Below are 16,077 nucleotides of genomic sequence, written 5' to 3'. Positions count from 1 at the left end.
ACATTGAACACTCATATATCCATCAACTATATTCTATCATTAATATTATACTTGTATTATCACATATCTACCTACCCATTTCTGTATCCATTCATCAACCCATCTTACTCTTTAATGCATTTCAAATTAAAATTCAGACATCAAGATACTTCCTTCTAAATACCTCAGCACATACACCATTAGCTAGAGTTCAGCATTTGTTTTCGTGTGTATTTTGTTGGAGGTAGAATTTACATACAATGAAACACATAAATTGTTAGTATTCATTTGCTGAGTTTTGATAAATGCAAACGCTTGTGTTAACCAACCCCCATCAAGATATAGAACATTATCATCACCCCAGAAAGTTTCCTCATAGCCCTTCCCAGTCAATCCCAACTTCCACACTCATAAGCAAGCACTGTTGTTTTTTTTTTCCACCATAGAATTGCCTGTTCTAGAGCTTTCTATAAAGTGAATTCTACAGTATGTATCCTTCATTTAAGGCATTTTTACTTAACATGATGCTTTTGAGGTTCATCTATCTATTTACATGTATCATCTTTTTGGGTTAAATTGTATTAGCAGTTATATTAATTTCTTAGAGTGGACAGAAAAAACACCACAAATTGAGTGGCTTGAAACAATGGGAGTTTATTGTCTCAAGAGTTTTGGAGACCAGAAGTCTGAAATCAAGGCATTGGCAGGGCCACGCTCTCTGATAGCTCTAGGGAAGAATCCTTCTTGCCTCTTTTAGCGTTTGGTGTTTGCCAGCCACCTTTGGCATTCCTTGGCTTGTAGATGCATCACTATAATCACATGACTATCTTCTCCCTTTGCATCTTTATACCGTCTTCCCATTGTGTTTGTCTTTGATCCAAATTTATCCTCCTTTCATAAAGACACCAGTCATATTGGTCATTAACTTTGTTTTTAACTTGATTATCTCCATAAAAATCCCATTTCCAAGTAGGGTGAAATTCTAAGGTATGGGAGCTAAGGATTTCAACATATCTTTTTTGTAGGATATAATTCAACCCGTAACAGTAATATCATTGAACAGTATTCCATTGTATGGATATTTTATAGTTTATTTTTAATTTGTTCCATTGCCAGACAACTAAACTCATTGCAGTTTTGAGATATGACAAAGCTGCTATAAATACCCTTGTTCAAGTCTTTTTGTGATTGTACTCATTTGTCTTAGTTAAATACTTAGGTGTGGAATTGCAGGTTCATAGGAAAAATATATTATTTAGTTTTATAAAAAACCTGTCAAATCTTTCCCCAAAGATTTTGTACCATTTTGTATACTAACAACGTGTAACAATTTTGGTTGCTCTACTTTGTCACTGCCACTTACAACATTGTTATTGTTTTATGAGGTTTTGTTTATTTATTAAGATTTTATTGGTGTTAAAAGAGCTTAAGACAAATGGACCAAAAATTAGAAGTTGCCTTGGTACAGATCCTCCTTGGTTTGGAAAACTCAGAGTAACTGCTGCTAGGAAGGGGGAGAACAAAGCAAATAGCACAAAGTGGAGGCAAAACATTCTAAAGAATGGCATAGTGGAATAAGATAGGGGGCATGGCCATCACCAGGGGATGCCTCACACAATGGGTGATAGTGGAAAACTATCCAAATTCTGTCTCTGTGCAACTTACCAAAAAAGGGGGAACCAAGAACCTTATAGCAGTGGCAATAAATACAAGCCCTGGCTAGTAGGAAAGTGGCTTGTGTGTCTCTGTCACCTTGCACTAAGTGCAGAGCTCAATATGGGGCTCAATCTTACAACCCTGAGATCAAGCCCTGAGCCAAAACCAAGAGTTGGATGCTTAACTGACTGAGCCACCCAGGTGCTCCAGAACCAACTTATTTCTGATACTTACTCCTTTCCCCCCCAAAATCAGAAACAACCCCCACCTCACTGACCCTGTGCTTCCAGGTAGAAGGGCTTTAAACTTAGGGGTGGCTTTGGAGAAAATGGAGGGGTGGGGAGCTCAGCTTGTCTAAGAGGTCACAGGTTTGTGAGCATCTCCATGGGGATGGGGATGGGCCTTCTTGGCTGTTGTCTTCCACCAAATCCTTGGGAAGGATTCTGAGAAGAAGCCATTAGCCAGAGAACAGCCACCTTCTTGCTCTCCGGCCTCAAGGCCACTCTCAACAAGACCCTTTGCGGTAGGGGGGTGAGGCCACCGCACATGGTAAGCAAGCACTTTTCTTCTCAGAGTGCAGGGGAGATTGGGGAGCTGCCCAGCCTGGAAGTGTGCTCCCTCACCACCTTGAATGTAGGAAGACCCATGGGCAGCTCAAGCTGAAAGCAGAAATCTTTCTCCAGATCTTATCACAGGTATGGATCCTAATCTCCAGTTGGGTTGGCTTGTTTAAACTCCATTTATGGAAGCTTCTGGCATCTCCCAGATCCACCACCAAGATGTGACAGACAAGCTCAGTAAGAATATTTTCTAGTCCTCCTTTGAAAGAATCTTTAAAAAACAGAAAAACCCGAAACACTGTATTTGCTTTAAATGAAAACCCTCTTAGAACGCAAGCAGCGAGCCAGCATGGAGCCTGGCCACCCACAGGGAGCCACCAGCAAGGAGTTTCTTCTAAAACCTAGTCCCCTTTCAATCAAAGAAAAGAAAGAATAGAACAGAGGAAAGGCCTAGTCTGAGATGAGGGTCTCCCTCCCTCCACCCCAGTCACAGACTCAGGTGTGGTGGCGTTGGCATGGGGCATCCGTGTTGAGCGGCTGGTGGAGGGCTCCTGGCTGGGTCTCCTCTGCTCGGGTTCCGCCTTCAGTCTCCCTTCTCCTTGCCCTGCTGGCCAGTGGTGGGCACTCCCTCTGTGTCAGCTCCTCTGTCCCTCAGGTGTTCCTCTGCTCCTGTTGCTGACAGTGGTCCTTCAGTTTTAGCAGCGGAAAACAGGTATCCATTTATTTATTTTATTTTTTATTACTCAGAATAAGATACTGACCAACAAAGTCCCCCTCTAGTATTGGGACAGCTTCATCACTCCACTGTGCTGATAGGAGTCATCTTGCAACAGTGCCCCGTCGATGTGTGACTTCAACTCATCACCAAGGTAACTGTCCCGGGACAGCTCAGGCTGCTCCGCTGGGAGGGCTGGCTCCTGAAGATACAGCCCTGAACCAGGGCGTCCTGTGAGAACAGCTGACATGCCACCTCCTGGCTGGCCTGGCTGCTGGGAAGATTCCTCTGGCTGAGCCCAGGAAGCCCAAAGCTGTTCTTCTGGACCAGTCTTGCCTTTGGGGGTTCCCAGGGTCCGTTTGTCCAAAATACCCCAGTGGGAGCATGGGGGGCATAACCAGGTTGAAGTTGGAGGGGAATGTTCATGGCAGCCACGTGGCTGGGGATGGCACCAGTCATGCCCATCTGGTCTGGGTCTGCAAGTTCATGTTCCAGGGCCAGCTCTGGCTCTTCTGCTCATAGACTGATCCTGGGATCATAGCCTCCTGGGGTCATACATGATTCCTGGGTAAAGGGTGGTGACCAGGCACCAGGGCTTGCTGAACTGCGTGGGGCTCTCCCACATTGTTCAGGGGCCCTTCTACCAGCAACTTCTGTTCTTAGTAGTAGTTCAGCAGGTGGTTCCAGAGCAGCTGTGAGGACAGGGCCTTTGAGTTGCCTACGATAATGACCTCATATCATGCTTTGGTCAGGGTCATGTGAAGCTGCCTGGGGTTGTTTAAAAATCCAATGCCTTGTTGCTTGTTAGCCCACATGCAGGAGAGTAAGATAAAGTCCTTGCCCTGCCCTGGAATGTGTCCATGTGGGCGAACTCTACCTCCTGGTAGAGCTTGGTGTGGAGGGAGTCGCTGAACTACATGAGTTGCATTAGGTTGGAGCATTGGCCTTGATTAAGGGCATGATGATGCCAATCTGATCTGGCTTGGCACGTTCCTTCAGCAGCTTTGTGTTGATCTACTCCATATGTGTAGCTTCCTTCCTGTTCAGGGAGGAGGTGCTTGAGCTTGCAATCTCCTCTGGGCTCCAGGTCACCTAGAGCATCAGTTTATCAGGTTGAGGTCACTGGAAGTCGAATCCCTTCTTCCTAAGATCTGCTGCAGTGATGCCTTTCTGAAGAGAGACTTGGTAGATGATGGACGGGAAGACGCTGAGGGTAGGGTGCATCAGGTTGGACCTGGAGGTGGATGAGGTGGATGGGACAGACACCCAGCACCACGAGCTTCATGGAGAGTGACTGGGATAGCCCAACCTCATCTGCCATTTTGCACATCACCATGGAGCCCAGCAGGCAGTGGTCACCCATGAAGATGAGCTGGTTGAGTCCGAGGACCATGGGGACCATGCACTCTAGCTCAGTGGCCCGGGTGCTTGCCTCAGTTAAAATGGGCCTCAGTTGCCCAGACTTCCACATACATCTGTGTTCATGAGCAGCTCACTCTCCATGGTGAGCTTTAGCATCAGGTACGGCTTCTCTTCTGCAGACAACAAACAGCTCCCCAGTCTCCTCGTTCAGTTGCTACAGCTTCTGGAGCTCAGCATGCTGTCCATGTTCCTGATCTGGTTGTGCAGGGACAGAAATGATACTGAGTCCTGATGCAGAACAGCATGACTCTCAGCCTGGTCTGGTAAATCTTCTCAGTCAGCAGATTAATGACTATATTACTTGGAGCACAGATAAGCAGGGGTGCACTGCTTTGCCCAGCCAGGTATAGCAGCTGCTGCTGGCCAAGGTAACCATCTTCCTGGTGCCTGGTGGTTCTTGGATCAGGCTCATCGATCTTTGCTGTGCGGTCTTTATGGTATAAACCTGAAGAGTGGTTCCGGTTGGGGAGTCCTTTTGCCGTGAAGTTCTTGGGCAGCTGAGATCTGATGATAATGTCCTCCAGCTGGTGGCTGATTTAGCCCCACGTGGAGGTCTCCTCCAGGGCAAACATTTTCAGCACGCTCTGCATCCTGTCGAATGAGGTTGACTCCCATCTGAAATCCACCTGCAAGTTATGATCTCCTTCCACAGGCCTGCCCAAACTGCTCTGCAGCTCAGTGGTGATGTCATCATCACAGTGAACAGGGACCTGGATGACGTGGCTGATCGCTTTCCACAGGGGATGCCAACCACGCTTCCTTTGTAGGCAGGCATATCTTGTTCCCTTGAGTAAGCTGCATATCTCAACCGAATTATGACTAAATCCTCATCACCAGAGGACTGATATTCAGTCTTGGGTGAAGTAGGCATTTGTCTTCTTGTTAAGGACTAGGTCCCAGCTGACCGTGATGTTATGCTGAGACTGGCACTCTTTTTTGGTTTCTTATCGTAGTTGGCCGGCACCTAGACAAGGGGCCCAACTTTGTTCCAGTGCTGGTAAGCATTCTATGGCAAGAGGACGCTCTGTGGCCCTTCTCCACCTCCAGCTTCTCTGGTTCCTCCAAGCTGGCGGAAGGATTTTCCTGGCCGCAGCACTTCCGAGTTGTTGATTGATCTGCGGAGCGGTGATGGGCCCAGCCCACAGCTGCACCTGCTCAGAAGGGATCTTGACTAGTCAGCACCCGAAGCAGCGGTTCTAGATCAGGGGCTGCCGCTCCCAGCTGTCCCCGTTGATGTACTTGAGGCTTTTCTGACGGACGCAGGGCAGTCCAGACAGCAGCACCACGACCCAGTTGGCCTTGGCAGTAATGAAGCGGTGGAGGAGGACATTGTGGGAGCCACGATAACCCTCCAGAGCCGGTTCCCAGAGAAGCCCATCCTTGTTGCAAGTCGCCTCTTTGCACCTCAGGAGGTGATTTACAGTGTGTCTGTAGTGGGGGTTACACACCCACTTTTTGCTGGTATTACAGTAGGTCAAGCCAGCAGTACTGTGTTTTCTGCAGTCACTGCAGGCAGGTGCTGGGAAATCCCGGGAATAGCAGGTATCTACCTCTTCGAAGTTCAACTCGGTAAACAACTGTCTAGTCTTGACCACACCTGTGACCCAGGATGCCCTGAGTACCCCAATCTGCCCTGGAACTGTCAGGGTCACTGCGCCGGCCGTGTGCGCGGGAGGCACTGTGCAGCCACCTCTGGACCTGGGAACATCTGCGTCTGGCTAGGAAGGGTGAAGTCCATGAACTTGAACTCGGAGCCATGCAGCTGAGTTGCTCGTCCTCCTCGGTGTCCCCAGCAGGGTGAGCATCTGTGAACTGGGACCCTGCCCCCAGCCCGGCTCCGGGCTCACGCCCGCGGACTGGGCGGAAACGCTCGTGGGGGGGACAAGGGGTGCCCACCGAGGCTCTGCCCACCTGCCGCTCCCATCCCTGCAGAAACCTCAGCCGCTGCCACCACCACCTGCTTGAGTAGTTTTAATTTTACCTCTTCTGGCGGGTGAGGGGTGGCCTCGGTGGCATTCCCGATATTACTGTTTTTTAGTCTAAGTTTTAGAATTTCCTTTTTGTTCTTTTGATATAAAATTCCAGTTTTCTGGTCAATTTTTCCATCTTGCCATCACTTGTGATACACTAATCACGGTTAAAATCTATTTCTGAAAACCAGTATCTGGGTCACCTGTGCATCAGTTTTCATTGCCTTTTTTTCTCATCCTTTATTTTGTTTTCTTTTTTAAAGATTTTATTTATTTATTTTACAGAGAGAGACACAGCGAGAGAGGGAACACAAGCAGGGTGAGTGGGAGAGGGAGAAGCAGGCTTCCCCCGGAGCGGGGAGCCCGATGCGGGGCTCGATCCCAGGACCCTGGGACCATGACCCGAGCCGAAGGCAGACGCCTAACGACTGAGCCAGCCAGGCGCCCCTCTCATCCTTTATTTTGTATACCTGGGAAATTTTTTATTGAATTATGGAAATTATGTATAAAAATTACAGAGGTTCTGGAAAAAAATGTTATCTTTCTCTAGAGAGGATTTCTTTACCTTCTGGCAGGCAATTAGAGTAGGCATGGATTACTTTAATCCAAACAGATTGAGCTGATTCACAGCTGGGTTTCATTCTTTGTAAGGCTGGTCGATTTCTTTTTTCTTTTCTTTCTTTTTTTTTTTTTAAGTAGTTTTTTCCCCAGTTTTATTGAGAAATAATTGACCTACATCACTGCATAAATTTAAGGCATACAGCTGATGGTTTGATTTACAAATATTATGAAATGATTAGCACAATAGATTCAGTTAACATTTATCTTCCTTCGGAAAAGAAAGAAAATAAGAAATAAAGAAAAAATCCTTGTTAATAGGAGCTCTTAAGATTTCCTCTTAACTCTCCTGTATTAGCTGTAGTCATCCTGTTAAATGCTATACCCATAGTACTTGTTTATCTTAAAACTGCAAGTTTGTACCTTTTGATCACCCTCCCACCTTCCTCCAATCCCCCCGTCCTCCATCTTTAGTAACCACAAGTCTGATCTGTTCTGTTTCTTTTTCTTTTTTAAAGATTTTGTATAAGTGAGATCATACAGTATTTGCCTTTTTTGTCTGACTTATTTCACTTAGCATAATGACTTCAATGTCTATCCATGTTGTCACAAATGGTAGGATTTCCTTGTTTTTTTTTTTATGGGTGAATAATATTCTGTGTGTGTGTGTGTGTGTTTGTATGGATCACAGTTTATCCATCCATTGATGGACACTCAGGTTGTTTCCATGTCTTGGCTGTTGTAAATAATACTGCTATGAACATGGGGGTGAAAGACTCTTTTCGAGTTAGTGTTTTCATTTCCTTCGGATATATTCCCATGGAATTTCTAGACCATATGGTAGTTCTTTTTAATCTTTAGAATATTCTCCGTATTGTTTTCCCCTGCAGTGGCTGTACAAATTTACATTGTCATAACAGTGTACATAGTGTATAAGGGTTCCCTTTTCACCACATCCATGCCAGCATTTATCTCTTATTTTCTTGATGATGGCCATTCTAATAAGGCGCAAGGTAGTATCTCACTGTGGTTTTAATTTGGATTTCGCTAATAAGTAGTGATGTTGAAGACGGTCTATTTCTAGTTTAATTTCTCTCTTAGACTGTAGCCCTTCTGGTGTTCAGTTGAATACTTGGGGTTTTTATCAGAACCTTACATGTGTCCAAACTATTGGATAAACAGGATGGAGAGGCTTTGGGTATAAAGAGTACAGTGTTTGTGCTTTGAGTAGTAGATCATAGAATAAGGGAGTCATCTATTCAGGTTAAAATGATACATATCACAATTGTTTTATAATTTGAACTGAAAGAAAATTTTGCCAGAGTCTTCTAGTCAAATGAATTTAGGAGAATACTGTAAATATTTTTAAAAATGTAAGGATGGATATAATCTGAACACAGAGTTTAGAGTAGACAAATGGGAATTGCAAAAAGTTGATGTCAAGTGGAAATTTGAGAAATGAGATGAAAAATTCACTGGAGGTCTCAAAAACAGATTGGATGATGAGAAGAGATCTGTGAACTTGCAGATAGGTCAGTAGAAATAAGCCAAAACAAAGCCCAGAGGGGAAAAAAGGTGAAAAGAGCCACTGACCTCTTTATTATAGGACAATATCAAGACATCAGACATACCTGGAATTGGAATCATATCATAGGATGGCGGGGGTAGATTGCATTAGAGAAAAGTATTTGGAGAAAAAATGGTGAAACATTTTCCAAATTAAAAAAAAAATTATGAAAGCTTTATTTATTGAACATAGAAGCTCAATATGATTTACAGGGTGATCTTTTCTTATCTAGCAAACTGATTTGCCATTTCAAAGTGGGTTTTAAATTTTATTGAGATATAATTGACCAAAACAAACACATATATTTTAAGTGTACAATTCAGTAAGTTTTGATAGATGAAGATACCCATCCAAATTGACTTCTGCCCATTTGTAATTCCTCTTGCTCGTCCCTCTCCCTGGTTCCAGGCAACTAGTGATCTGTTCTGTCACTAAAGGTGAGCTTACATTTTCAAGAATTTTACATACATGGTATGTACTACTTTTTTGATATTTTTCTTTTACTCATAATTTTTTGGAGGTTGATCCGCGTTGTTGTATCTATCGGTAGTTTGTTATTTATTGCTAAGTAATACAATTCTCTTTAATGAATTATTAGGAGCTGGTAGAATTAAGGTGTGGTGCCAGAGGGTGATTGCCTCTAGCAGAAGGTTGAAGCCATGAATTGGGAAGGGCCCTGAGGGAAGTTTCTGCAGTGTGGTTGCTGTTTATAGGGTGTGCACATTTGACAGCACACATTCGACTGTATTCTTAAGATAGATGCATTTCAGGGGGCGCCTGGGTGGCTCAGTCGTTGAGCGTCTGCCTTCGGCTCAGGTCATGATCCCAGGGTCCTGGGATCGAGCCCCGCATCGGGCTCGCTGCTCGGCGGGAAGCCTGCTTCTCCCTCTCCCACTCCCCCTGCTTGTGTTCCCTCTCTCGCTGTGTCTCTCTCTGTCAAAAAAAAAAAAAAAAAAAAGATAGATGCATTTCACTGTATGTAATTTGTACATCAGGAGAAGGAAAAAGGCAGGGAAGGAAAACTTACCAGGGACACTGCCCAACTGTCATCCTTGTTTGTTGATACTCTTGTGTGCTTGAGTCAGATTTATTTTTCACATTTCTGGTTAGCCAGAAGTCCTATCTTTGGTCATATTTTTAAAGCATTTCCCTGTGATTTTACTCTTTGGTGAAGGCAAATTTAAGAAAGTGTATTTTATGAGAGCCTTTATCAAAACACTCTACAGCAGTCCTTACTGCTCCTGGGCTATTCCTATGGAAATGAAATCTCTGCCCCAAACTGAGTATATCTATGATAATGCCCAATATATTATATACTAGATTGCAGTTGCTAATGTTAAGGCATCATTTTAATAATTTTTTTCTTTATTAGTAAAATGTGATAAAGTATCATGCATCCCTTCCATCAGAGAGACTTAAATTTTGTCATAAAAATGAAGAGACAGGGCACCCGAGTGGCTCAGTCCGTTAAGCATCTGCCTTTGGGTCGGGTCATGATCATTGGGCTCTCCACTCAGCGGCCAGTCTGCTTCTTCCTCTGTGATCGCTCTCGCTTTTGCGCACTCTCAAATAAGTGAATAAAGTCTTAAAAAGAGAGAGACATTCAAACTATTCCAACTAAATAGCATATTTTTATGGAATGGCAATTAATGGAAGTTTGGGCGTTCATTTCTTCATTCAAAGTTTTATTAACGACTTTCTTTCAGAGTAGATTTAAGATTTTTTGTGCTTTACCTACTCCGATACCTGTGATCTTTCTAATAATAAATATTAGTGTGTATAGAAAAGCGACTACATTTTGTATATGATTTGGTATACAGAATAAACCTATATCAGGCTGTATATAATCTGGGAATATTACTGAATATACTCAGTACTCAGTATCACACTCAATATTATACTCAATTTTAAGCTATATGTAAGTGAAGCCAAGGGTGTCGGCTTTCTCAGAACCTGCTGGTGCCTGGACCAGCTCTTGTAACAGACACTTTTCTGAGTATGTTCAGTCTGCTGTTTCATTTAAAGACCATTCATTGCAAGAGAGAAAAAATGTACAGTTCAGAGTCCAAGTGTATTTGAAAAATAATTAATCAGCCAGACAAATCCATAGTGCCCCTGGCTTGAGTTTTGCTTCTGTAAGATTTGGATCATTATGACTTTACGATTAGAACTTCAGGACAATACTCCCCACGTAATGATAATTTAGCTCTATACCTAGCTCTTCTTACCTCAAAATTCCTTCTTCCAATGCTCTGAATCATTCAGAATGGGACCAAGACCTTCATTACCATGATACTTTCATGCTATTGGCCACACCAGCATCAATGTCTTGAATAGAAGAAACTCTTCAGAGACTATTTCCTTTGCTCCTAGAAAAATTTCAAACTCATCAGCCCCTCTGAAGAATGGCCCCTTTCTTTATTTTCTTTTTCTTTATTTTCTTTTTCTTTCTCTTTCTTTTCTTTCTTTCATTCTTTCATTCATTTTTTTAAGGGTGGGGAGAGGCAGAGGGAGAGAGAATCTTAAGCAGGCTCCATGCCCAGCACAGAGTCTGACATGGGGCTCAAGCTCACAACCCTGAGCCGAAATCAAGGGTTGGACGCTTAACTGACAGAGCCACCAAAGCACCCCAAGAATGGCCCCTTTCTGTACCCTGACCTTGCTTCTGCCTCTCTCCCCTTCTTCACCACTCCAGTTCCTCATATATTCTCTCTGACCCCCAGGGACTGACAAACTCTTGTGTTTTGGTACTTAGAACATTCTTCCTCAGATAATCCATCCACAAGGCTGGATCTTTCTAATCCCTGAATCTCAGTTTAAATGGGACTTCTTTTTATTTTTTTCTCCACTTTATTGAAGTATAATTAATAAACAAACACCAAATATTTAAGGTATACAATGTGATATTTTGAGATATGTATACATTTTGCAATCAGCACCTCAATCAAGGTGATTTAACATATCCAACACCTTACATAGTTATTGTGTGTGTGTGTGTGTGTGTGTGTATGTGTATGTGGTGAGAACACTGAAGATCAACTGTCTTAGCAAATTTCAGGTATACAACAGAGTATTGTTTGCTACAGTTACCATGCTGTACCTTAGATCCCCAGCAGTTACTCACCCCCCATAACTGAAAGTTTATTCTCTGACGGACGTCTCCTCATTTCCCCCACCTCTCAGGCCCTGGCAGCCACCATTCTACTCTGTGCTTTTATGAGTTCGACTTTTTTAGATTTAACATATAAGTGAGATCATGAAGTATTTGCCTTTCTGTGTCTGGTTTATTTCACTCAGCATAATGTCTTCCAGGTTCATCCATGTTGTTGCAGATGGCAGGATTGTGTGTGTGTGTGTGTGTGTGTGTGTGTGTGTGTGTGTGTGTGTGTGTGTGAGAAACCTTCTCTGAAATCCTGGTGTTATGGCCCCTCTTTCTCCTTCCAGTCATTTTTTATAATGTTACCTGTATTATTACCTGTATTGTTATGTTTATGAAACTCACAGCTCTTCCCTAATTGGTCTCTTGGCTTGCTGGCACATTTTCTGTCTCCCTCTATTGTACTAGAAGCAGGGTTACGCCCTGCACAACTCCAGGGGGTCCCTTTGCTTTGTGGTTTTAGGTGAACAGTGCCCCCCCACCCCCACCCCCAGAGCAGGGCTGGATAAATCTACGCAGCCTCCCACAGTGGCCCTCCCTAACAGCCAAAGCTCTTCGTAAAAGCTGTTATTCTTAGTCCCTAAAACAGTGCCTGGCACACAGCAGGTGTTCCAAAAATATTTGTTGAAAAATGAACTCCTGAATTTATACTTTCAAGCGGCTAAGGGACTCAGTGAATTTTTGTCAGCCACAGTCTTTTCCATTTGTGTTCATGTGCTGCTTTCTTTCAAAAAACAAAAAAACCACCACCAACAACAATAAAAAACCAAACCCTACATCAAATACACAGTGAAAATAACCAAATTTCTAATAAAAATCACAAAGAATCAGTGACTTAACTGAATTGCTTAAGAATGATGTGTTCCTGTTACTGATAGTTGAGTTTAATATTAATGATTATGGGCAGAATGTATTTCTTTATCTTTGTCCTTAACATTTGGATATGTATTTGTGTTTAATCATTAATAACTAATGTGCTGCCAGTATGGGATATCACCCATCTTTATAAATCTTTTGGGATAAGACCACTTTGCTAGGTAGATTAGATTTCAGAATAATTTATGTGAGTCTTTGAGAAATATTCCTTTATTCTCAAACACTAAATGTTTATGAAAAATAATACCACATTTTCTTTAAAAGGAAGTAGAACATTTTCTCCCAAAATTCCAAGCGCACACAACAATATAGATGCACGTGGCACGTCTAGATTGGCGAAGTTAATGTTAACAGACCAGGATGATAAAATTTAAAATATATTCTCTGTCACCCAGTGTCTGTTGATTCACTTAAAGATCCTGCACGAAATCTTCTCCACTGTCAGTTTTCCGAGCAGCTTTTAAACACTGCAGGGTTGGATTTTTATCATCCTCACTTATCTTTGGACGCGAGGCTTGAAGGCACGTGAGCACTTGGGACCAAGGAGGGGAGGGCTGCCCCGTCTGATGAGTAATTGATCCTGCGGACATACGTTTCCTTCCCTGGAATTGATAAGCACCACGAAAAGCCAACCCCTTCGCCTTCCAAGCCCATCTACAAAGCACAAATGCTGCAGCTCGTGTATTTAAAAAAAGAGATAAGAAAAGAAAAGAAATCGACATTTTTATTACACTTTGGCATTTCCTCCTTTTTCTCTGCGGTATCATTTGAAGTCTGCTTTTTAAAACAGAAGTTGGACAAATGAATCCCTCTGTCCTCACTTTCAGTTGTCAGCAGTGTTCAGTGTGAGATGAAATAAATTGCCAAGCCCTTTCATCTTCTATAATCAGCTCGGCACAGCCGAGAACACCCCCAGCCCCAGCGCACACAGCCCCTGCTGGGCTCACTCCGCCCAACAGGAAGTCGAGGGGACTTATTTTGCTGCCCTCTTTCCTCGCTTGCTTCCTTGCCTCTTCCATCTCCTTTCTCCCTGCCTGCACGAGATGCCTACTGTGCCATCCATTTTCTGCAGGAAAGAAGTTTTAGGGAGTAGCATTTTTTTTTTTTTTTCAACGCATGTCTGACCTGGGCGTGGTTTTGTTTGGTTTGGTTTTTCACCCTCCAGCACGCTCAAGTGTAGCATGATTGCTGTTGTCCCGCACCTACCCACCCGATGTACAGATGGGAAGATGCTGGGGGGAGCCTTGAACTGTACCTTGACCATGCCAGAGTGCTTTGTTTTTAAAAGCAGAGAAGCTCCACATTTATGTTTATGTCAGCCAGGCAGGACATCCACGAAGATGAACTCACTACAGGTACTCTCTTTCTAGCACCCAGACTAGGTGGGAGTCTATCAGGGAACAGAGCAGATGGTAGAGCTTGATGGAGGGGCCAGGGACAAGTACCTGCTAGTCCGGGGAGCTTTTTTGTTGGCTTATTTGTTTTGCCAGGAACTGATTGCTTTTTCAGACTCCCCCTCTTCTCTTCCATGTGCCTTTGGTAGGGCTCTCCTGGCTGATTCCTACTCCTCCTCCTTGCCCTCCTCTTCCTCCTAGTAGGCTGCACTGCTCCTGTTGGCTGAGCCAGTCGTTACTAGGCATCTGGCTCTGTTGTAAATGCCTTCCGTGTATTAGCTCAGTTACTTGTGCAACAAAATGACGACATAGGTGCAACTGATTGCCTCCATTCTTCAGATGGGGTTACTGAGGCACAGATTGGCTGAACGACTTACCAGATGTCACACTAGTGAGGGGTAGGACTGAGGTCCAGACCTGGGTCCCGCGTCTGCAGACTTGTGCTTTGATCTGGCTCCCCCCAGTGTTGCTCTCAGCACAGGCAGATGACCTGTACTTCAGCCTCCTGGACCAAGAGGTTAGTGCAGGGTTGGGTCCGTGGCCCAGGAGGAGAGCCATGGTGCAGGTGGAGGGGTGCTCATGCTGGCTTCCTACATGGGTTACCCAGCTGGCAGGGCGGGACGCTTGGGTTGCTAGGGAGCGGCATGCCCATCACATGTGAAGATGAAACTCTAATGGTATTTATTGACCTGGGGTCTAGCTGTCCCTAAATTCAATTTACATCAGAATGTTGTTTTTTGCTTTAATGTGAAACGAGAGGTTCCTTTTGTTTGCTTAAGCCAATTACATTTGGATTTCTCTTACCGAGGGAAGAAATGTTATTGAGTGATAGAGGGAAGCAAGCAGAATTTCTGAAGATTCCCAAGTAACGCTGGATGCTCCCCCTCTATCTGGGCTTGCTGTAGCCTCCCCCCACCACCCCATGACTCTATTGAAATCCACATTATCCCTCTGAAAATGATAGGGCCCACTCACCTAAGCTGTCTGCTGCTTAAAACTAAAAAGAGCCTTTTTGAAATGAGAGGGTATGCTGGCCTGGAACTGTCTATTGATCTTTTAAATTTCAACTTAGAAATTTAAATTTTATCTCAAGGGGAAAGGAACTAGAATTGAATTCATGTTTTCTAGCCACTTTCTGGTGAGGGATCCACATCACTTGGAAACCAATTATAACAGCAGACCAGCAAAGATAATGCCCAGGGAATGTCTATGTCTGGAGAGCTGGTGGGCACCAACAGAAGGGAAATTATTTCTCTTTGGGCTTTCATTCAAGTTAGCTCTTTTTCTCAAACTCTCTCTATTTTTAAATAACTCTGGCACCATGCAGATGAGATATGTGGGGAGTATACAATGAACATCTCTCATTGCGACCTCTTAGCTGTCCACGACAGAACGCTCCCAGGTGGGATTATGGAAAAGGACAAAATGATGGCTGCTTGCCCGATGTTTGCAGAGCTGCCTTGTTTTATGGGAGGGAGTTGTGTTGTAATCACACCGCATCCTAGTCCCCAACACAGTGCCTTGCACACAGCAGCTGACCTTCCTGTGATGGTTAATTTTACATGTCGACTAGCCACGGGGTGCCCAGATTAAACGTGATTTCTGGGTGTGTCTGTGAAGGTGCTTCTGGATGAGATTAGCATCTGAATGATGGGCTCCCAAAAAGTAGCTTATCCTTCCCAGCGTGTGGGTATCACTCAGTCTCTTGAGAGCCTCCATAGAACAAAAAGCGGAAGAAGAGGAATTTTTCCTTCGAGCCTCCTGGACATCTTACCCTCTCTTACCTTCAGACTGGGATTTATACCATTGGCTCCCCTGTTTCTCAGGCCTTTGGACTTGTGCTGAATTACGCTACTGGCTTTATTGGGTTTCCAGCTTGCAGATGGCACATCATGGGACTTGGCCTCCATGATACTATGAGCCAGTTCTTCATAATAAATCACCATATATAGAAAATACATATTTTATATAAGATAAGTGCATACGTTATATATATATATATATAAATGTATGTGATGGATATATATATATACACATCTACCTAGATCTGTATGTAATATATATATCTTAAGTATAATGTAGTAGGGATATATATATTATATACATTTTATATATAATTTATGTATCCTCTTGGTTCTGTTTTTGTGGAGATCCCTGACTAGTACAATTAATTAAGCACTTCCAGCATCAAGACTTTTTAAAGAACTTCATGCACATGATTTT

The 16,077-nt window shown here is 43.6% G+C and overlaps 1 pseudogene; it reads right to left on the bottom strand.

Moving 5' to 3' along the window:
• Window positions 1–2,971: 2,971 nt before the first annotated feature.
• Window positions 2,972–15,764, bottom strand: LOC110591189 (annotated as a pseudogene).
• Window positions 15,765–16,077: the final 313 nt, after the last annotated feature.

This window comes from Neomonachus schauinslandi, chromosome 7, assembly GCF_002201575.2.
Source record: "Neomonachus schauinslandi chromosome 7, ASM220157v2, whole genome shotgun sequence".
NCBI lineage: Eukaryota > Metazoa > Chordata > Mammalia > Carnivora > Phocidae > Neomonachus > Neomonachus schauinslandi.
The sequence above is the reverse complement of the archived record's forward strand: the minus strand, read 5'-3'. Positions and strand labels throughout refer to the sequence as shown.